The sequence below is a fragment of the Mastigoproctus giganteus genome, chromosome 9, assembly GCF_048544385.1.
Source record: "Mastigoproctus giganteus isolate SK-2022 chromosome 9, ASM4854438v1, whole genome shotgun sequence".
In the NCBI taxonomy this organism is placed as follows: Eukaryota; Metazoa; Arthropoda; class Arachnida; order Uropygi; family Thelyphonidae; genus Mastigoproctus; species Mastigoproctus giganteus.
In genome coordinates, this window is record NC_143583.1 from 61,448,214 (window position 1) to 61,472,848 (window position 24,635).

Here is a 24,635-nt window from a genome sequence, read left to right on the forward strand (position 1 = left end):
CTGCCATCTTTTGCCTAGCTATTAAACTCTGAAACAATGGTACAAGAATGTCGAGCCATTCACCGACAATTTCGGAAGTTAAAATTATTGTCTGGTTCCAATTATTATACTTGTAAAATGAACTTAATACCTACTATAATTAAGTTTCTATAATCGCTCAGCATTCTATATAATTTAAAAAAAAAACAGCAGTAGTAGATGAACCCCGGGGGCTCACATCTAGTGAGTATGGGCTTGGCACACCCAGGGTCCTGAGCTGGATATCATCATTCTTCTCTTTCTTGGTGATTCCTTTCTACTTCTGATTTTCTCTCTCTCTCAGGGTAACTTGGGAATTTTTTTTTTTTTGGCTGGTGCAGCATAAGCCTCTGGCTTCCTTGCACTATATGGCTAATAATAATAATAATAATAATAAAGTATCACTTTAAAAAAAATCCGATTAAGCTGTGCATTTTACTGAATTTATATTTAATTAGTATGGCAATAAGAAGATAGGAAATAAAAAATAGCGGAACTTAACCTCCGAACTGCTTATGTGGTAACAAATGAGATAGTGAAATATAGATAGTGACGAGCATTGAGTTAAGTGCACTTTCATTTGTGAAATTTAATTTTAACCAGTTTTTAATATCCACTCCTCTTTTTAAGTTCATTTATTAACATATAAACATCGAGTAAGTTCTGCTATTTTAGGTTTCCAATATTTTTATTGTTATTTCAGTCCTTAATACAGTTTAATACAAATTAAATATAAATGCACTAAAATGCACAAATTTCCATGCATTATTTGCTATTACTAGTACTGCTGTTAATAAATAATGGAAGGAAACAAGTTCAAACAGTACAAGAAAAAAAAAAAAAAAAAAAAAAAGACACTACCGACTTAATTGTTCTGCTTCCTCTAATAATTTACCTAATCTTTCCATAACGTGATTAAACTATCCACTTCCACAATGCTAAATGGATGTTTATTCAACACTTAACAAAACATCAATTATTCTAACCCCGGGGGCTCACATCTGGTGAGTATGGGCTTGGCACACCCAGGGTCCTGAGCTGGATATCATCATTCTTCTCTTTCTTGGTGATTCCCTTCTACTTTTGACTCTCTCTCTCTCTCTCTCAGGGTTACTCGGGAACTTTTTTTTTTCCTGGTGCAGCATAAGCCTCAGGCTTCCTTGCATCATATGGATAATAATAATAATAATAATAATAATAATAATAATAATAATAATAATAATTCTCTGGCTCAAAGCAAATTTTCGCACATCTATCCTGTAATTATCCTTTTGGAACTTAAATTTACGTCCCCTTAAGTGTGTTGTCCTATAAAAAGTAAAGATGCCATCATCTTTTAGTTTATTCAATCCATTTAAAGCCTTAAATACTTCAATCATTAGCATTAGCATTAGCATTAGCAGAGGCATATGATGCAAGAAAGCAAGCTTATTCAGCATCAGCCAAAAAAAACAAAAAAAAAAAAAAAAAAACCCACTCCCATTTCACCCCTCCGTTCGTTCGAAATACCTGTCCAGTTGAGCTTTAAATTTGTTTAGGCTATCAACTTCAACAACCAGTGATGGAAGTCGGTTCCACCAACCAACCACCCGCTGGCCAAAGGCAAATTTCCGCACATCTATCCGACATCCGTCCTTCCTCAATTTGAATTTATGCCCTCTGAGGTGATTAATCTGAGAAAGATGAAGAATCCCATTGGCATTGAGCATGCTCAAACCATTCAAAGCCTTATACACCTCTATCAGATCACCTCGCCGGTACCTAGTCTCCAGACTCTGTAATTTGCAAAACTTAAGCCTTTCTTCGTAAGAGCAACCCTTTGTTCCATTTACTAATCTTGTTGCCCTTCTCTGTACCCGTTCCAGCAGCTCTACATCCTTCTTGAAATGAGGCCTCCAGACCTGTATACAGTACTCAAGATGTGGCCTTACCATTGCCTTATACAATGGAATAATCACCTCCTTATCCCTGCTAGAAAAATTCCTGTATATCATTGACAAGACACCATGAGCTACCCTTGCAGCTCGTCTGCACTGCTCAGAGAACTTCATATCTGCCTGCACAATTACCCCCAGGTCCTTTTCATTCTCCACCACTGTCAGTGTAGTACCGCAGAGTTGATACGTTGCTCTGGGGTTACTGTTTCCCATATGCAGCACTTTACATTTGTCGATGTTAAACCTCATTTGCCACCTCTCAGCCCATCTGTTCAACCTGTCCAGATCCTGTTGCAGCAGCATAGCGTCAGTATTGTCCTTAACGACCCTGCCAACCTTTGTATCATCTGCAAACTTGGACATTAAACTTGATATCCCATCATCAATATCATTCATAAACACCGAAAACAACAACGGACCCAACACTGAACCTTGAGGAACTCCACTAATAACATTAGTCCACGTTGAGCAGTGTCCATTGATTACCACTCTCTGTCTTCTGCCACTCAACCATCCCCTTATCCATAGCAGCAATTTGCCTCCAATGCCACACTGCTCCAATTTGTGCAGCAGTCTTCCATGTGCAACAGTATCAAAAGCCTTTCTAAGATCCAAATATATAATATCAAAGTTATTCCCTGCATCCAGTTCTTTTGTGACTACATCATAGTATCCAATCAAATTGGTCAGGCAAGACCTGCCCTTAACAAAACCATGCTGCGTCTGAGCTATAACTGAATTCTTGTCTAGATGATCCTGCAGTGCTTCTTTAACCAGTGCCTCCATTAATTTACCTGGAACAGAAGTTAAACTAACAGGTCTATAATTACTTGTGTCAGCCTTTGAACCTCCTTTGTGAATTGGGGTCACATTTGCACATCTCCAGTCCATAGGTACCTCCCCTGAGTCCAAGGAAGCTCTCATAATTATGGCTAAGGGTTTGCTTACTTCCTTTGCTGCCTCCTTTAATATAACTGGATAGATCCCATCCACCCCAGGTGCCTTTTTTATGTTTATCCCCAACAATCTCTCCTCCACTTTCCTCTCAGTTATTACAAAATCATCCAGCTCACTGCCAATGTTTACTTTACCTACATCATTCTCCTTCCTGAATAACTCCTCATGCGTGAATGTAGATGCAAAATACTCGTTTAGATTGTTAGCCACCTGAGCAGGATCCTCAACTGTTGAACCATCAATATCCAGTGGACCAATCTGATTCATCCCTTTCCTTTTCGAGTTCAAGTATGTAAAGAACTCTTTTCTGTTTTTCTTTGCATCCTTTGCCAAGGATTTTTCATAGTCTGCCTTTGCCTGCCTAATCTCCTTTGTGACTTGGTTACAGACCAACTTATATCTATCATAGGCTTCCATGTCACCCATTAATTTGTATGTATCCCATGCATTTTTCTTCTCTGCCACATGTCTCATTAGTTCATCTGACAACCATTTAGGCCTAAACCTTGAACAATATTTCTTAGTTGGTATGTAAAGCCTGGTAGCCTCCAAGATTAGTTCCTTGAATGCTTCCCATTTTGAGTTTGCTGTTGGTAACATCATCAGTTGGTCCCACTGTATAGAATTTAAATACTGTCTCAGACCATCATAGTCGCCTTTACGAAAACAAAAACCCTTCCCTTTACCTCTGATGGTAGTTACCTCCTTGAGTAAATCCCACTTCAACACACTGTGATCACTGCCACCTAGTGGTTCATTTATCTGCAGGTTCTTAATGCATGAGGAATCACTACTGATAATCAGATCAAGAGTATTGCTCCCTCTCGTTGCCTCACGAACATGCTGATGTAGAAAACAATCATCCAATAAATCCACAAAAGCCTTGCTAGTTTGCGAGTGACCAACCCACAAATTCCAGTCAATATCTGGGAAATTAAAGTCCCCCATTATAAGACTCTCTGATTTACTGGCCCACTCTATTTCCCTGTACAATATCTTATTATACTCATCAGAGTTATTAGGCCTATAGCACACTCCTACTCTCAATTTTGATTTCCCTATGCTTATGTCACACCAAACTGACTCGACGCTGCCCTGTCCATCGATGTCGACTGGCTTCACTTCCTTGGACTTTATGTGTTTCTTAATTAATAGCATAACCCCTCCTCCCCTCCTGTCCTGTCTATCCTTTCTATACACATTGTATTCCCCAAATTCCAGTTCCGCATTACTTATATCTGTGTGACACCACGTCTCTGATATCCCAACAATATCTGCCTTTGATGTTTTGAGCAATACCTCAAATTCATCAAATTTATTTACCAAACTCCTAGCATTGGTGTACACGCAGGTATACATGCACCTGTTTCTATTCTTAGCTACCCTAACACAACCCATGTGTTTACTTGTACCGCAATGACTCCCAGCAGTCTCTGAAATATCCTGCATCCTGTTTTTCAGACTTCTGCTCATTTCAATAGAAGCAGTGCAAGAATCACTTCCACCTCTGCCACTGGCTACTGTTAATCTATTAGTCCTTGTATCCCCCCCAACTAGCAGTTTTCCGACCCACCTAACACTGCCTCGACAGCATCAGCAAAAATTCTTGCACCCTTTCTATTTAAGTGTATCCCATCCCTGTAGAAGCAATCTCTCCTGTTAACAAGTACAGTCCAGGCTGAAAAAAATTCTACCCCTTGAGCCTTGCACAATCCCTCCAGGGCCGAATTGATCGACAAGGCTCTCATCATATACTCCCTCCTATCGTGTCTGGGCAGAATTGCAGACACTTTCAAGTTCCACCCTAATTCACGGCTTTTTTTCAACAGTGACCTGTACTTGCTAAGTAATTCCGCCGGTCTCCTACTCTTAATATCATTAGTGCCAACGTGTACAACTATATCACCTTTTGTGCCCTTAAAAGATGATATCCGTTCTACAACGTCATCAACCTTTGCCCCTGGCAGACATACCCTGGTCCTATTCCACCTATCCTTTTTACAAAGGATGTTCCCCGTTTCCCTGACAATAGAGTCACCAACAACTACTAGTTCCTGTGGGACCAGCGCATTCTGCCTAGGGGGCTGCTTCTGTGTTGCCTGATGACCAAGTGCAAGCTCTGGCGTTGATGTGGGCAGCTGAGAGCTTGATGGGCCCCTCAATTTATTTCCTTCGAGGGCATCCACCCTGTCCTTCAAGCTCTCATAAAGGCCCATAACAACGCTGAGTTGTCGCCTGATTTCCTTGCACTCCTTACATCGTGCACACACAAAGACATCCCCCTTGGCAGTATCATGTCCCGTACCCGACTGCTCCGCAAACATCAAGCAAACAGTGCATTTTAATAGACTGTGATTCAGAGGGCAACTGCCCCCCTCAGTTCTCCCCTGAACCACAGCACTCCCATTAGCTTGAGCCTTTTGCTTTGCTGCTCTGGTCAGAGTCATGATTCCGATTTAATTCAATAAAATTCAAAACAAAAATTAAATCCTTAAGTTATATCCCAAAACAGTTATGTTATACAGGGTGTTTCAGTTAAACGTTTCAGAACTTCTAAGAGAGGTAGGGTACATCCTGACAACTCGAAATCATATAGCAATGTGGGGTCGGAAATGCTTTCCTGAAGCGGTATTGTACACAGAAGTCGTCGTGCGACGTCGTGCAGCATAGATTCGATTTTCGGTCAATGTATGGGCCGGTATTATGGGAGATCACCTCATCGGACCTTACCTGTTACCGTGTCGTCTAACCGGACCTATCTACTTGATCTTTCTGCAGCAAGTATTGCCACAACTTTTGAGAGATGAACAGATTTCTGCATCGACGCAACAGACAATGTGGTTCCAACACGATGGAGCCCCTGCCCATTATAGCGGAGATGTTCGTAACTACCTGGATGTCACATTTGGTCAACAGTGGATCGGACGTGGTGGTCCCGTGCGTTGGCCTGCTCGGTCACCCGACCTATCATGTCTTGATTTTTATTTTTGGGGTCATATGAAATCGCTACTTTATGACACCCCTGTTGACAATGCTGAGGAGCTGGTTGCAAGAATCGCAGTAGCTGCCGAAGAAATTCGAAATTCGCCTGGAGTATTCCAGAATGTTCGGATGTCCATGCGTCGGAGATGTGAGGCGTGCATTGTAGCCCGTGGAAGAAACTTCGAACACTTACTTTAATCCATGTACCTTTTGCTTCTTTTCATGTATTATTAAAACGATTTCTCACTTACGGTCTCTTTTCTTTATGGTGCTTCTGTGTACAACACCGCTTCAGGAAAGCATTTCCGACCCCACATTGCTATATGATTTCGAGTTGTCAGGATGTACCCTACCCCTCTTAGAAGTTCTGAAACGTTTAACTGAAACACCCTGTATATATATTTTTTTCGGTATCTAGTGTTTTCTACGAGTTCCCTTTATACAACTTCCGTATCACGTGTACCACTATAGTTATGTATTAATTATTTGTTAGATTAATCGTTACATATATATATATATATATATAGAGTTAAAAGTACAATTTAATTGACAATAAAATTTATCAACATTTACTGATTAATTGGCAATATTATATTATGCACTATACGACACTAAGCTTATGCTATCGTGTAAAAATGGCGGGAATTCACGAAAGGTATTTCTACGGACTCGTAAGTATTGATTAGCTTCCAAATCTCGCTATCTCAATTTAGAATAAACTAAGGCTCCTGACTAGGTCTATAATCTACTTAAACAAGATAATTTGATATAACAGTTGGTTAATAAATCGACTAAATTTGGTTAAAAAAAAAAAAAAAAAAAAAATTTGGTTTGTGACACGTCGATTTGATACCGTTACCGATACTAAGTAATATCTACAAAATCTCTGTCTAAGTTAAACTTTAAACTAAGTATCGTAACTAGGAATATAAAGCTACTCTAGAAAATAAGGTAATATGACAATTTAAACTAATAAAGCAGAAAATAAATCAGGAAAAACTTCTCTGTTTGAAGAGCTTTAAGGAGCAATGTCCGCACAGGCTAACCTCGCACCCAGACTCAATCAAATAACTTCGCAGGTGTTTGTTTCCAAACTCAAATTTCCACAACTGAAGTTTTTCTTGGTAAGAGTACTCTTCTTCCCAACCCCACTCTCACCAATCTCGTTACCTTCTCTTCACCCGTTCCAGCAGATCTTCCCTAAAATGAGTCCTCCGGACCTGCAATACTCAACTTATATAATGAGATAATCACTGTTTATCCTTGCTGAAAAAATTCCTGTATATAATTGACAGAACCCTATGGGCTGTCCCAGCAGCCTGTCAGCGCTTTTCTCAGAGAACTTCATGTCGGAGTGACAATTAAACATCCTACTAATTCTTGTATCATCAACAAACTTAGACATTAAACTTGATATGCCTTCCTGAATAAATATTTAAAACAGTAAAGGACTCAGCATCAAATTTAAAAGGATTCTACTAATTATATTAGTCTATGAAGTGCAGTGGCCATTAATACCATCTTTCTCCTTTCATTCAAATATCCTTAATCCATACCACTAAAGTGCTCCTAAAGTCACTCTGCTCTAATTTGTACAGCAGTGTTTCATATGGAACGCTATTCAAAAGCTTTACTGAAATCTAAGAATTAAACGTAAAAATTACTTTTTGCATCCAGTTTCCTCTGTTACTGAGCCGTAACAGCTAATCAGCGTGGTTATACAAGAGCTCCCCTCAATAAATCAATGTGTCTGTGGTTGCTGTATAAGAGCATTCTTGTCAAAACGGTCATATATTATTTCTTTGACCACTGATTCCATTTTTCCTACTGCAGATGTTGAGCTTTCAGGTTTTTTAATACTCACTTCGCCCGTTGATTCTCCTTTGTGAATTTAATATTATCTCATGAAGTGAATGGATAGTTAGAGATTTTCATGTATAACAGCAGAAACCAGGAGCAAAGCACTTGGCAGACTGACAAAGTTTCCACGTCGCAACATTTCATTCTGTTATGAATGTAGGAAAATCCAACCGCTAAGATTTGCCCATCTGCACTGTGAGTAAACCTTCAGGCAGGAAAGATGTGGGTGTGTTTTTTCGTTTGTATTTCCGAGACTTTCGTTTTTTTGCTTTTTAGTATTCAGGTATGTTACCCTGATGTGCTATGAGACATAAGTGTGTTGTATCTGTAAATTCCATATATTTATGAACAGCTTACCTGTTTATTGGAAGCAAAACCCACTTTTCAGGAGAAAAGGCAAACCCCATTGCCTCACCCTAGATCAATTAACTCATTCATGATGCGAAAGAGAAACCTATATAAATTTCTATCATCGAGACACGATTCTCACGGAAACTTTTTGCACGAGGTGTGGAAGGGCAGCATTGGTTACCACTGTACTAGTAGTGAGGGGTGTGGAAGGGTGTCTAAGAACAAATTGCTGCCAGACGAAAGGGTCTGGGAGGCCCGAAAATAGCCAGCGTGCGATTTATTGTAGTTTTTAATAATATGGAATGAACATTATCCATCCTATTTAATTTTAAGATAATGCAGCTTAATAATAACTAATTATAATATTATATAATAATAATTTAATTATTACTTTAATTATTCACATAACGTCCCTTTCATCGGTTGTATATATTTTTTCTGTAGTTGTACATGCGTTCTCTGTAAGTTTCAAATGTAAACTACATTCCTACCACATAGGTGTCCTTCAGGATGTCACATAAACTGTGTTGCCACATTATTAGGTACATCCCTGCTGTGCACACAAATGATTTGTCCCACAACGTTGCAAGTTATATGACCACAGTTTTGGATATAAATGCAGTAGAACAATCTTTCTTGTATCAGTTAAGCGTAGAAACCGTAGAAAGAATGGGGAAAGAAGTGATCTAACGGACTTCGAACGTGGCATGGTAGTAGGTTCAAGACGTGCTGGACAAAGCATCTCTGAAACGGCAGTTCTCCTGAACTTTTCACGCACCACAGTTTCAAGGGTGTATCGAGAATGGTACAACGAACAGAAAACATCCTCTCAACGGTACTTCTGAGGAAGAAAATCGCTTGTTGATGAGAGAGGTCAGAGGAGGATGGCTAGAATTGTGCAAGCAAACAGACGGGCCACAATGTCGCACCTAATAACAAGTACAGGTCACTGATGAAAAAAAGCCGTGAATTAGGGTTGAATTTGAAAGTGTCTGCAATTCTGCCCAGACACGATAGGAGGGAGTATATGATGAGAGCCCTGTCGATCAATTCGGCCCTGGAAAGATTGTGCAGGGCTCAAGGGGTAGAATTTTTTTCAGCCTGGTCTGTACTTGTTAACAGGAGAGACTGCTTCTACAGGGATAGGATACACTTAAATAGAAAGGGTGCAAGAATGTTTGCTGATGCTATCGAGGCAGTGTTAGGTGGGTCGGAAAACTGCTAGCTTGGGGGAGACAAAGACTAATAGATTAAGAGTAGCCACTGGCAGAGGAGAAAATGATTCTTGCACTGCTTCTATTGGAATGAGCAGCAGCCTGGAAAATCAGATGCAGGATATTTCAGAAACTGCTGGGAATCATGGGGGTACAAGTAAACACATTGTGGGTTGTGTTAGGGTGGCTAAGAGGAAGAGCAGGTGCATGTATACTTGTGTGTACACCAATGCTAGGAGTTTAGCAAATGAATTTGATGAATTTGAGGTATTGCTCAAACCATCAAAGGCAGATATTGTTGGGATTTCAGAGACGTGGTGTCACACAGATATAAGGTATCCAGAACTGGAATTTTACAGAAAGGATAGACAGGATAGGAAGGGAGGAGGGGTTATGCTATTAGTTAAGAAACACATAAAATCCAAGGAAGTGAAGCCAGTCGACATCGCTGGACAGTGCAGAGACGAGTCAGTTTGGTGTGACATAAGCATTGGGAGATCAAAATTGAGAGTAGGAGTGTGCTATAGGCCTAATGACTCTGATGAGTATAATAAGAAACTGAACAGAGAAATAGAGTGGGCCAGTAAATCAGAGAGTCTTATAATGGGGGATTTTAATTTCCCAGATATGGACTGGAATTTGTGGGTTGGTCACTCACACACTAGCAAGGCTTTTGTGGATTTATTGGATGATTGTTTTCTACATCAGCATGTTCGGGAGGCAACTAGAGGGAGAAATACTCTTGATTTGATTATCAGTAGTGATCCTTCATGAATTAAGAATCTGCAGATAGAGGAACCACTAGGTGGCAGTGATCATAGTGTGCTGAAGTGGGATTTACTCAAAGAGGTAACTACCATTAGGAGTAAAGGGAAGGGTTATTGCTTTCGTAAAGGCGACTACAAGGGTCTGAGACAGTATTTAAATTCTATACAGTGGGACCAACTGATGATGTTACCAACAGCAAATTCAAAATGGGAAGCATTCAAAGAACTTATCTTGGAAGCTACAATGCTTACATACCAACTAAGAAATATTTTTCAAGGTTTAGCCCTAAATGGATGTCAGATGAACTAATGAGACATATGACAGAGAAGAAAAATGCTTGGGATACATATAAATTAACACGTGACACAGAAGCCTATGATAGATATAAGTTGATCTGTAACCAAGTTACAAAGGAGGTTAGGCAGGCGAAGGCAGATTACGAGAAATCTTTGGCAAAGGATGCAAAGAAAAACAGTAAAGAGTTCTTTCATTATGTAAACTCTAGAAGGAAGGGGATGAATCAGACTGGTCCACTTGATATCGATGGGTCAACTGTTGATGATCCTGCTCAGGTAGCTAACAAACTAAATGAATATTTTGCATCGACATTCACACATGAGGAGTTATTCAGCGAGGGGAATGCCAGAGGTGTATTCAACTCTGGCAGTAAGCTAGATAATCTTGTAATAACTGAGATTAATTGGAGGAGAAATTTTTAAAGATAAACACAAGAAAGGCACCTGGGATGGATGGGATCTATCCAGTTATATTAAAGGAGGCAGTAAAGGAAGCAAGCAAACCCTTAGCCATAATTATGAGAGCTTCCTTGAACTCAGAGGAGGTACCCATGGATTGGAGATGTGCAAATGTGACCCCAATTCACAAGGGAGGATAAAAGACTGACACAAGTAATTATATACCTGTAAGTTTAACTTCTGTTCCCGGAAAATTAATGGAGGCACTGGTTAAAGAAGCACTGCAGGATCATCTAGACAAGACTTCAGTTATAGCTCGGACACAGCATGGTTTTGTTAAGGGGAAGTCTTGCCTGACCAATTTGATTGGATATTATGATGCAGTCACAAAAGAACTGGATGCAGGGAATAACTCTGATATTAAATACTTGGATCTTAGAAAGGCTTTTGATACTGTTGCACATAGAAGACTGCTGCACAAATTGCAGCAGTGTGGCATTGGAGGCAAATTGCTGCTTTGGATAAAGGGGTGGTTGAGGGGGAGAAGACAGAGAGTGGTAATCAATGGACACTGCTCATCGTGGACTAATGTTATTAGTGGAGTCCCTCAGGGTCCAGTATTGGGTCCTTTATTGTTCTCTGTATTTATAAATGATATTGATGATGGTATATCAAGCTTAATGTCCAAGTTTGCAGACGATACGAAGGTTGGCAGGGTTGTGACACTTCTGACACTATGCTGCTGCAACAGGATCTGGAAAGGTTGAGCAGATGGGCTGAGAGGTGGCAAATGAAGTTTAACATTGACAAATGTAAAGTACTACGTATGGAAAACAGCAACCCCAGAGCAACGTATCAACTCTGTGGTACTACACTGACAGTGGTAGAGAATGAAAGGAACCTAGGGGGTGGTTGTGCAGGCAGATATGAAGTTCTCTGAGTAGTGCAGACGGGCTGCAAGAGTAGCTCATGGTGTATTGTCAATGATATATAGGAAATTTTCTAGCAGGGATAAGGAGGTGATTATTCCCTTGTATAAGGCAATGGTCAGGCCACACCTAGAGGCCAGTGTCTGGAGACTAGGCACCAGCGAGGTGATCTGATAGAGGTGTACAAAGCCTTGAATGGTTTGAGCATGCTCAATGCTGATGGGATTCTTCCTCTTGCTCAGAATATTCACCTGAGAGGGCATAAATTCAAATTGAGGAAAGACAGATGTAGGATAGATGTGCGGAAATTTGCCTTTAGCCAGCGGGTGGTTGGTAGGTGGAACAGACTTCCATCACTTGTCGTGGAAGTTGATAGCCTAAATAAGTTTAAGGCTCAGCTGGACAGGTATTTCGAACGAACAGAGGGGTGAAGTGGAAGTGGTTATTTTTTATTTATTTATTTTACTTTTTTTTTTTTTTTTTTTGGCTGATGCTGCATAAGCTTGCTTTCTTGCATCAAATGCCTCTACTAATGCTAATGCTAATGTCAGAATACAACATTGGTGCGCAGAACAAAATATCGCAACAGACCACTAGTTGCACTTTGTCGCGAATAGGCTACAACAGCCGACTACCACATCTCGTACCTTTGTTATCAATGAAGAACGAGAGAGCACGCCTCCTATGGGCACAGTAACGCCAGTACTGGATTATCGAGGATTGGAAAACAGTTGCTTGGTCTGACGAGTCGAAGTTCCTGGTGCATCACGTTGATGGAAGGCTCAGAATTTGGCGATAACAACATGAATCCATGGACCCGTCTTGTCTGTTGACTAGTGTGCAAGGTGGTGGGGGCAGTGTTATGGTGTGGGGAATGTTTTCTTGGCACACGTTGGGTCCATTAATACCCATAGATTCACATCTGAATGCCACATCGTTGCTGACCAAGTGCATCTATTCATGTTGACAATTTATCCTCAGTCAGATGGTTACTTCCAGCAGGATAATGCGCCTGTTTACAAAGCCCAAATCACTATGCAATGGGTCCAGGAACATGACAATGACTTTTCTTTGATGCAATGGCCCGCTCAGTTCCACAGATCTCAATCCTATTGAACATTTCTGGGGTGAGCTGGAAAGGCTGTTTGCTGCAGGCCTGCACCTCCGCCGAATCTCAAGGAACTGCATGACACACTTATGTCTGCATAGTACTCAATTCCTGCACAACGGTTTCAGTATCTTGTTCAATCCATGCCTAGACGAATTCAGGCTGTTTTGAAGGTTAAAGGAGGCTCAACATGCTACTAGGTAGGTGTACCTAATAAAGTGACAGCACAGTGTATATTCTCTCAGATATGCCAAGCTATGCTGCATCCTGGGAGTCTAAAACGCTGACGGAACTGATATTCGAGTGACACTCAAGTCCAGTCGGTCTGTGACAGCCAAATCCTCTGCTTGCACCTTACGATGGTGGGACTGTAAGTAACCCTGGGTATAACCCCCATGGGCAAGTCCTGAAATACGGCACCTAGCACACTGGGAGTGACTATCCAGGTGCTAACCAACGTAAGCAGGGGTAGAGGTGTGGCACCCATATCAGAGGAATGTCGCCCCTCTGTGTTACCAGGCAGTACTAGGTGGTATTTGACTCTCATCAACCGGTCCAATACCAGCACTTTGCTATTTGAAAGCTTTGAAGTGGTGGAACCCATGTTCAGTCTCCAGAGCAAAGCTCCGGTTAACCCATTCCCCCATTTCTTCCATCATGCAGTATGATTGATGTCTTTTGAGGTTATGATGGATATCATGGCGAGATCCAATCTTCCTTACATTTCGAGGATACGGCTCTACAACGGCGTTCGCAGGCCGGCCACTAGTTAGTACACTGGACCGAACCTATTGGTAACTAGTGTATAATCTCGCTGCCTCTACTCTGCCAGATAGTGATTAGAGAGCGTCTGTGTAGTGTGTATGCGGGGGCATTGTCGGGGTCACGTTATGTAAATGAGCTGGGTATATTCTTACCACGTGTACGATCTGCGCGTATAGCACAGTGGTATCGTCAGCGTCTTCCCACACCGGATGGAAAAGGCCTGGGTTTGAATCCCGTGGATGTCGGGAGGAACTTTAATGGTTTTTTTTCATCCCGTGGCTGAGTTAGTCAATGTCAGGTGTAGGTAGCAGGGTTCTTCCCCCCGCATGAAACTGGGGTTTTCGTCCAGCAAAACAGGCAGATTGACCAGAGAACACACACAATTTACAGACACAATACACATGGGTATATGAATCAACATTCTGAGTGACCCTAATAAATAATTTATTTTACCATGTGCACGCCATATCCAAAAATTTCATTACTTCATACAGCATGTTCTTCTCCCCCCCGATCTTTTCTTACTACTGAATACACCATGAATTGGCAAATAAATAGAGCTATTTATTAGTAATTATCTGCGAGAAGATCAAAACCTCCCAAACACTTCTTCGTTCATTTCGCAAATATACTTGGTCTCAGTTCTAATTTCAATGGTCTCCATTTCCATTTACAGTCTGCCAAACCTCATGTGCTTTTTTGAAAGAATCTCAGTTATCGGATGATTCAACCACTGCTCATCTCAGTTTCCCGAGTTATTCGCTGTATGATCCCTTTCACTTCAAATGTAGTACAGTGCATATGTCCCTTCCAATATTCCCTTTCAGAGATTTAGTAATTCGGAACCTCCTCTTTTCGATTTTCTCTGGCTTAAAGTCTGAGTAGTATGTATGCGGGGGGTCAAATTCATCTGTTGCGTCTATCGTTCCCCCAACTTCACTAATCACTTTAAACTCGTTCACTTCCTCTCTTTGAAATTTGACTTTCTCCAGTCTAACTTTCCTAACAGTGAAGTAATTTTCCTTGGTGATTTTAATGTTCACAACACCAGCTGGCTTCCGTTTTCTAGTCACACGGACCCGGCTGGTCGAGATGCTGAGGCTAATGACCTTGCACAGATTGTTCATTTACCTATGAGAATACCAGACAATCCTAACCACACAGCTAACACACACGCTTGATCTTTTTCTCACAAACAACCGTTTTAAGTACACGGCCGAGGTGAGGAGTCCCCTATGCACCTGATCACACATGGTTATGGTCTCTTCTCCAATGGAGCCTTTCTCTCATGGCCATTCTCAACCTCGTTTTGTTTGGCATTAAAATAATGCAAAATGGTATGATCTGGGAGATTTCTTCTTTTCCTTGGTTGGGTTACTGTTTCAAAACTTCTGATGTCAACGTTTGCTCAGATTATGTCATTGAAATTATTCTTGTAGGGATGGAATCCTCTATTCTACACTCCACTTTAAAATCTTGTCCTTTATCTAAACCTTGATTTTCCAAAAAAGTGCTAAGACTGTTTAAGAGATAATGTTGCATATCGTAATTGGCTTCTTTCCAAATCTTCAGTTTCATTTTCTGCTTACACCAAAGCTCGCAACAATTGTAACCCAGTTATTAATCAGTCCAAACTAGATTTCGAAAAGGCTAAGAGTAGAAAACTTGCTTCTTGTCCAATATTAACCGAGCATTCTGGTCTCTTGCCAAAGATATTGGCGCAACGTTTTTCCGTCTCTGTTCCCATCTCTGTCAAAACTAGAAGGTTCTATTGTCGCTTCAGCCAAGGATAAAGCTGCTGACCTGCTAGCATCCTAATTTTTCATCCAACTCGTGTATTAATGATCTTGGCAAGCCACCTCCCACCATTCCCAACCCACTCCATTCAATGTCTCCTGTGGTCTTCTGTCAAAAGGATGCCAGAAGGGCTTTGACGAATCTTGATGCTAAGAAAGCTCCATGTCCCGATGGTATTTCTCCACTTGTTCTCAAAACCTGTCGTCCTGAACTTACTGCCGTTATTTGCCGCCTTTTTTCACTTTCTTATTCCAAAGGTGTTTTTCCTTCTGCTTGTTTTCACATATTCAGCCAGTTCCTAAAATGGGTGATAAATCCCTCCCATCTAATTATCGTCCCATTGCACTTACTTCTACTCTTTCTGAAGTAATTGAGAAATTAATTAACTGCCAAATCTTAAAATATCTAGAAACTTTCCATCTGATCAACGATCGCCAGTGTAGATTTCGTCACTGTCGATCCACTGATGATAAAATCTGGCTTATGTTACCCATATATTGACAAATTAAATTTAAAGGTTTGATGAAACTCAAGCAGTTGCTCTTGATATTTTAAAGCTTTTTGATCGTGTTTAGCCTTAAAAGTCTTCTAAACACGCTTCCATCTTATGGTTTGTCAACTTTTTTGTTAATTGGGTATCCAGTTTTCGCTCTGAACTCTCACTGCGGGTGTTGGTAGATGGCTTTCTGTCTTCTAACTACTCCACTAATGCTGGTGTTCCCTAGTTCTTTCTCCCACTCTTTTCCTCTTTTATATTAAGGACCTTCTTTAATTAACCAGAAATCCTGTCCATTGTTTTACTGATGACAGCACATTCCATTCCACCTTTCAGTTTGAGAAACCTTGCCCTGCTCAAACAACTTCAAGTTCTCGAATAGCCACTACTAATTCTTTAAACGGTGATCTACAGGTAATTCTCCAGAGGGGCAAAGATAACTCAATTGATTTTAATCCTTCTAAAACTGAGTCCTGTCTTATATCTCGAAAAAAAGGATCCTTTTGCTCCTATGTTTATCTTCGATGATACTCCGATTTCTAGGCAAGATCATATATCTCTTTTGGGGATTACGCTGACTTCTAATCTCTCTTAGCACAGACACATTACAAATATTTCTTCGTCTGCATCTAATAAACTGGGTTTTCGCTTTCGCTTTCGGCGTTACTTTTCTTCCAAACAGCTGTTCACTCTGTACAAATCACAAATCTACCCTACCATGGAATATTGTTTCCATGTCTGGTTCGGTGCCCCCAAAACTTCTCTGAGCCTTCTAGATTTCATTCAGAAAAGAGCAGTTAGATTAATTAATGGTCATCTGTAACAGAGTCTCTCCACTCTCTGTCTCACAGACGTTCTGTTTCTGCTGCATGCCTATAGATACTTCCATTGTCACTGTTCTTCTGAATTGGCTTCTATAATTCCCGCTCTCTATTAAAAAGCAGTTCCAACGTGCCGCAACCAGCAAACATCCTTTTACTATCCAACTTCAAACTCGCAAAACCAACTTTTCTTATTCCTCATTCGTTCAGCTTCCGTTTCGTGGAACAACCTTCCTTCATACATATTTACTGAAAATTGCAATCTACAGAAGTTCAAGTCTAATGTCAACAAATACCTTCTTTCATCTTTTCAACCTCCAACTCATGCATTGTACTAAGTACTATAAGTTCTAATACCTCCTGTGTTTGGGGTTTTCATAAAAAAATAAATAATAATATCCATGTCCTTCCTCCTTTTTTAATTGCATTAAATGTACTCCAAATTCTTTTCATTTATTTGCTTTTGTATTGACCAAACTTTTTTTTTTTTGGCATATATTTTGCGTCCGAAACAGAGACCGATGTTGTCGTTTTTTCCTACAATCTTGATGGCTGACACTCTGAAGAAGACACCAAGGTTGTAAGATATGTGGCAATATTCCTTTCTAATATATATATATATATATATACAGTATAATGTTTTTTGTGATTATCGGCACCCTCGTCCTTAAACGTTTTCCTTATTTTCTCTTCCTTTTCTTCCCTGCTTTCTCTCCTTATGCATTTTTGCTTATTCCTTTTCTTTTATGTATTTTTATTATAGAAATCATTATTTTAATTTTAGCTGTTGTATTGGTATAAGAATTTATGCGTTCAGGATAACAAAATTACGGCTAACACGTGCAATGATTTTGAAAATATGGTGAAAAGGTAGAACATATACGATCTGCATTCCGACGAGCTCCAATCAGCTATAGCTGATAGGGGTAGTACAGTAATAAAATGTACACCTTTCGAGCATAAACAATGTTTAATACATAAATAAATAAGTGGCTTTTATTTAATAGTATAAGGTTAAATGAATAACAACGAAAAGATAGAAAGACTGCATAAATAAATAAATGATCATAATATACCAAGGTACACATTATCTTAGCAAGAAACCACAAAGTGACCATGGTTTATGGTAACACAAAGTATTTCGATTAGCCAGACTGTTCCATGCAAGTTTGGATGGAAAAAAAATTAAAACAGAAAAAATAACTGTGATTTGGTATGAGAAAAGTCATAGCTTCTTTCTTATCGTTAAACGCACAGTTGCAAGACCGATGTTTTGCTGCCATGACAACTTCCGTATTAATTTTGAAGGATTCTGCAGCATTGAATCTGAAATGTCCAGGAGTTTTTCTTCTGTCAGTTTCGGTGGCCTTCCACTACGCTCTGTATCGCGTACAGCACCTGTCTCACGAAATTTGTCTATTAATGTCCGCACAGCATGCCGATGTCGTATTGCGTATTTGGAAATTTCTTAAAAAAGTTTTCTCAACTATACGCAAAGCGTATACTGGCAACGCTCGTCAAAAGCATACTCAGCCAAAACAAAAAAAAACAAAAATGTTCCTCCAATGACCAAACCATCGTTAATGCCCTCCGCAATCAACTGCCACAATAGCTATCTCACAGCCAACTAACTTTGGCGCACACCACTATAGGTGCACGGGTCTCATATCACACCACACTCATTTTGCACATTACTGTTGTACAGGTTCCGGAAAGTAACTACAGCAGATAACAGAGGGACACTAGACACCATCCAGGGAACAATATTCCTTTCCATTGCACGGGCTTGCTACTGAGTACAGATGCACTACAGGTTCTGGTGGGAGAATTCCCCTTGATCTTCAGGTGGTGCTTATGGTATGATGAAACATCTTGCTAAAGGGCTTCTCTGCACCTTCCTGGGCCACACCATCGATCCTACAGGAAACCCGAAAACAGAGGAAATAAAACTCACCACTTACTTGCAGCAGGTTTGGCAGGACAGAATTCACAAAAGGGGAGATAACGAAGAAATTTCTGCCTAATGTCGGAAGATTAAACCCAAAAGTACTATCATGGTTCCACCCTGGACTGTTCACAACGTATCTGTTAACGGGCTATGGAGCCCTAAATACAAAACTAAACAGCTTTAAATTAGCGAACGATCCTCGCTGTGCCTGTGGGGAGGTGGACACATGGTCTCACTTAATTGTTATTGTTTGTTTGTTATTTGGTTTTTAGGAGCATTAGCAACTAAGGCCCTATTGCTCCGGGATATGCGGTGGTCATTCCCTGACCTTTCCGCATCCTCCGTATTTGGTGGTGACGGGCTCGAAGCCCGGTCTAATCAAGAAGCGTGTGCTACGCACTGCTGCTCCTTCCCACCTGGCTACGGAGGCGCCGGTCCCACTTAATGTACAACTATGAAAACTATGATCTCCGCTGCCTCCTGACGACGAAACTAACTTACTTCCCTCGCGACATGGAATCAGACCTGTTGGATTCGCAAACGGAGTAGTGGCATAGTGGCATAGTATTTAGGGTCAGGCGCCACCGGTGGTTTACCACATCTGCGCCGCATATATTCTGTGATGGAATGCAGAGCTACTGCAAAACCAGAAAAAGTATGTCTGGTTTATGTAGTATTGTGCTTTGTTCTGTTGTGTCTCTGGCTGCTTGCCCGCGGAGCCCCTAATGGGACACTACGTTGCCCGCCACAACCACTAGGTGGTGACCCATTATACTCTGAAAACTCTCACAGGACCTGGCCTCTGTCAGGCGACCCTGGCAGAGACCATAAAAAAAAGGAAACCAAAATTTTTTTTTTTTTTTTTTGAAGAGAGCATATGGGGGAGTAAGAAGAAGAAGAAGAGGTCAAAATGTGGAGAACAAAAGTTGCAGTGCACCAATAGGGAAGGCAGCCCACTCTAAGATAGGCGAAGGTAGGGGTTGGAGAAGGAAGTTGAAAGTCGCGGGAGCAGGTGCTCCTGTGCGAGCGCTTTACTCTCTCTGAATATCCTGCACTCTGAGGAGTGCTAGCATGAATCCTACCCTTATCGGGTTAGCAGGGCAACTTGTCTTCGCAAGCGGAGTATGTGTAAGTGTAAGTGTAAGCGTGTGTTGTTGTCATACAGCACCAGGGATTTCCCCCATCTCCGCATTGTTTTCATTGTGGTGAACCAATTCACTGGAAAATGTAAAAAGTCTGTGGGAATTGTTCATATGGCCATTTAGCCGTTGGAGTCCAATTGAGGCCCAGCGTTGCCCAACTTACGCCCCGTGGAGACAGACCAGGAACTCAGTAGCCGTAGATTCACTCTGCAAGGTCCTGCGGCTTAATTTCCTGGGATTTTTTATTATTTATAAAAAAAAGTTTAAAAAATAAAAAAATAATAATAAAAAAATAAATAAATAAAAATAAATAAAGAAAAAAAAAAGTCTGCGCTGTCGTAGGGGTAATATCTCTTAGTTTTGCTAGGCCGAGTTTTGGGCGTAAGGTAATTTTATCATGTTAAGTTTTTGATGTGTGGGGGCTTTCGCTATGACGAAGGTAGAGGGGGGGGAGACCGAAGATTGGGTAGAAATACAGGGCCAATAGAGTAGATAGCCCCAGTTTTCAGTGAGGCATGCCCATGCCCCACCACAGTTGAAGTTTGGGGGTGGAGGAGAGGGAACATAGAACGTCCCCCCCCAAGGAAGTGAAAATAATAAGTGAAGAGGGCTAAGGTGCCCTCTTCAGATCGCCATCACGCTGTTTGCAGCTGTGCTGCCTTTAGTCTGTTCTGTTTTGCCACACAGGGGGCAAGCCCCGTCCTTGTTTTTCTTTTCCGTGTGATCAGCACTCTTCTTGTCCAAGTACTGGTCCCCTGCGGGTTTCAGTTTTCTGTCACATTTGGCGGCGATTTTTGTCAATCTCTATGTACGTTGCTGTAGATAGCTATTAATGTTTTTCTCCTGGTGAATTGGTCTTGCGATACTAGGAGATTGTGTTGTTGTTATTTGATTTTTTAGGAGCATTAGCAACTAAGGCCATATTGCTCCGGGATATGAGGTGGTCATTCCCTGACCTTTCCGCATCCTCCGTATTTGGTGGTGACGGCTCGAACCCCGGTCTAATCAAGAAGCGTGTGCTACGCACTGCTGCTCCTTCCCATCTGGCTACTGAACTAACAAATACCTAAGTGCTACAAAGAAGTGACCATTGACTAATCAGAGAATCATCATAGGGGCAGATGTAAACTGCCGTTCCCCGGCCTGGCACAGCATGACCCCAGACAGGAGAGTCAAAAGAAATGGCCAGATCTTGGAAGATCACTTGGCAAACACTACATTTCAGATCCTCAACTTGCCACACCAACTGCCAACTTTCTGTAACACTCTGTGGCACGCCACAATAGATGTATCACTCGCAACTGCGAACGTCGCCCGATGCATTAAACACTTGACGGTCCAAGACTCCTGGACCACATCCGACCACAGAGTGATTACATACTAGATATAGGACCAACTCAGTAGAACCCCGATGACAAAAACATCACTAAACCGCTTCGCAGTTAATAAGGAAAATTGAGAAACGTTCAAGGAAAAAATCACTGCTGAGGTTGGGGAGCACTATCAGTCTGCAAGCTGAACCAGAGAGGCAAATGACCTGCAAAGAAAAGTAACTGAAATCATCACAAAAGCTAGCGAACAGGCAATGAAAAGGAAAATCCCAAAGCCAGGTTCCATGCCCTGGTGGACTCCCTGACATTGAAAAAACCGGAGAAGAGACGTAACGAGACGACGAAAGGACTTCCAACGGGCCCGGTGATCTTGGCCGGCCGCTGAGGTCGCGGCCATGAGGGACAGGTATAAAGACGCAAGGAATCGATACACCAAATTAATAAAGGACACCAAGTGCAAAACTTGGGAAAATCTTGTTTCCACAGCAGGGAACGCTGACCCCTGGGGAGTGGTTTATAAAGTAGCCACTAACAGACACCCCAGAGGAGAAGTCGCAGAAGCAACAATGACCCCCGCTGAGTTCCTTGACCACTACGTGGGATGACTCGGTGGCCAATATCCTAAAGACCATCTTCCTGGAACAGGTAACTCCTACCCTCCCGGAACAACTGCGGATCTGTCAAGAAAATGACTCATACGTCACTGACCAACAAGAAACACCCTTCACTGTGGATGAGCTGCATGCGGCCGCCGTGCAAATCAGAAGCAAAAAATGCCCTGGCCTAGACCTAATTGAACTGGAAATTGTGAAGAAAACGGTGGAATACACCCCGGATCTGTTACTCACGCTATATAACACCTGCCTCCAAGAAGGAACCTTTCCTAATGACTGGAAAATTGCCAACATCAAACTTAAATTGAAATATCCATCAAAGCAGCCAGAAAAACCAGAGTCTTACCATCCGATCGCCTTGCTCCCTGTTGTAAGCAAACTATTCGAGAGAATGCTGCACAATAGGCTCCTCCATTATTACGAAGGGGCAAACCTAATAAACACAATGCTATTTGGATTCAAACCAGGCCTATCCATGATCGAAGCTCTCAAGACACTGCTGGATAAAGTAGAAGCCTGTACTACCAAATATTTTCTTGTTATCAGTATTGACTTTGCGGGGGCGTTTGACGCCATTTGGTGGCCGAGCGTCCTCACGAGACTTAGGCGGGCTTGAGTGCCTCTAAACCTGTATAACACAATCAGGAGTTACCTAACACAGAGAACGATCGAAGTACATGCACCGGAAGCTAACGAAACAAATCCACAGGGGATGTCCGCAGGGCTATGTCCTAGACCTCTGTTATGGAATATCATTTTAGATGAATTCCTGGCCCTTGATATTGTCGAAGTCGGCGCCCAGGCCTTCACCGATGATTTGATACTAACTGTTGCTGCTGACTCACGAGCGCAGATCGAAGAAAAAGCCAACCACGCGATAGGAATTTTGTAAAACTGGGCTACAATCCTTTGCCTGCGGATTTTTTCGCCAAGTAAGACCTGCTCGGTACTCCTGAAGGGCAGACTCGACCTTGCCAGACCACCGCAAGTGAAAATCCAAGGCACCACAATAAAACTTGCTACAGAAATCAAATATCTCGGAATCATCATTGACAAAAATCTGTCTTTCCAGCCCCATCTAAAGTACATTAAATAAAAGATACAGAAATATTCTGCATTGGTCGCAAGAGTGACCAGGAGGGACTCGGGACTAAACAAGTGGACCCTGTCCCTCTACTACAAATATACCTTCATCCCGGTCATCACATATGCTTTACCAGTTTGGTACAAAAAGGTAACCACAGTGGTAAATAGAAGAACCTTGGACAGTACCCAGCGGTCAATAATTCTGATAATCACACGAGCTGTCTCCACAGTCAGCACGCACGCACTCCAAGTTCTGGCGGGAGTCTTCCCGCTAGATTTGGAAATCATTAGATGTGCCCTGACATATAATATGGCAAAAGAAATACCATGTACTGTCCTGAACTACACGTTGGATCTCGTCAACAACAGGAAGCTTGAAAAAACCAGACTGCTTGACCACCTCCAACAGGAATGGCAGGATCAGTGGACAGAATCCACTAAAGGGGAAATCACCAAGAAGTTCACAGAGTCTTTCCAAAATCCCCGTAATTGGTTCTAACTGGGGCTCCACGTCACCTTTCTGCTCACAGGGCATGGGCCATTTAATGCAAAAATATCTAGCTTCCGAATCATTGAGGATCCCCGTTGCTTCTGTGGCTGCGAGGAGACATGGCTACATCTCATGTATGACTGTGACCAACATGAGGACCTGCGATGCATGCTCACCACTCCTATCACCTACTTCCCGCAGAACATGGAACAGCATCTTCTCTACTCGGAACATGAATACAAAGCCCTTACCATCTTTTCACAGAAACTCTTTGCTAGAAGGCGAGCACTTATAGCAAACCACCATGCACATCACCCGGATGCTGATGATGAATCTCAAAACTAGGACTAGAGAAAACCGGAACACACAAGAAAACTGTACCAAATAACCCACAACCACGAACATGACCATCATTTAGCCTTTTTCACGAGGGAACTGAAAACCAAGAAGACCTACGTCTGAACCAGAGACAAACTGACACAGGACTTGACATGAACTGGATACAAATTATTTGCACTGGACCACTAACTGGATGACTAAACAAAATGACCAACGCATAAACTAAGAAAATGATATCATCAGGACCCAAGGCGGCTGCATCCTCATAAATATGCACACTGGGCGACCTGAACAGGTTACATGACCAACCATAGAACGAGACTGCTTCATGTATGATCTTGCGACTGGATTTGACTCCTACATTGAAAGAGATCACCAAAGAAGATCCGGTTCAGATCGCTTGGACTCTTCACGTGCTCTCAACTGCCAATGCCTGATGGCGATTTGTACCGGGCTCCCTTGCCTGATACCTTTACTCCCTTTCCCCTGGCGGGGAGGAGGAGACAGTCTTGTCTCCTCTCCTCCCCTGCCAACCCTTATTCTTCTCCTGGTGGGGCATGGGCCTGCCTCACTGAACATCCTGGGGTCGCCTTCTCTATCGTTCCCATATTTTTGGCTTCCCCCCAGCCTTCAGTCTCCCCCTACTCTGCCTAATATGCCAGCGTATAACCCCACACAAATTGAAAAAACTTAACTTCGTCCAAATTAAACCACATAAACCTCAATTGGCTTTTCTAATTCCAGCGCTCACCCCTACCGAGTTTTTTTTTTTAGGCCCTAGTCACTGAAATCTCAGGAAACTAGGTGGCAGGGTCTGCCAGAGCAAAATTCATTCTGTATACCTGGTTTGCCTCCACGAGGCCAAGTGTGGACAACGTTGGGCCTCAGTAGGGATCCAGCGGCTAAACCGCCAGATGAACAACGGTAGACAACACTACACATATACAAATCCACACACTTTTAAATCTCTGACCTTCCCAGTGAACT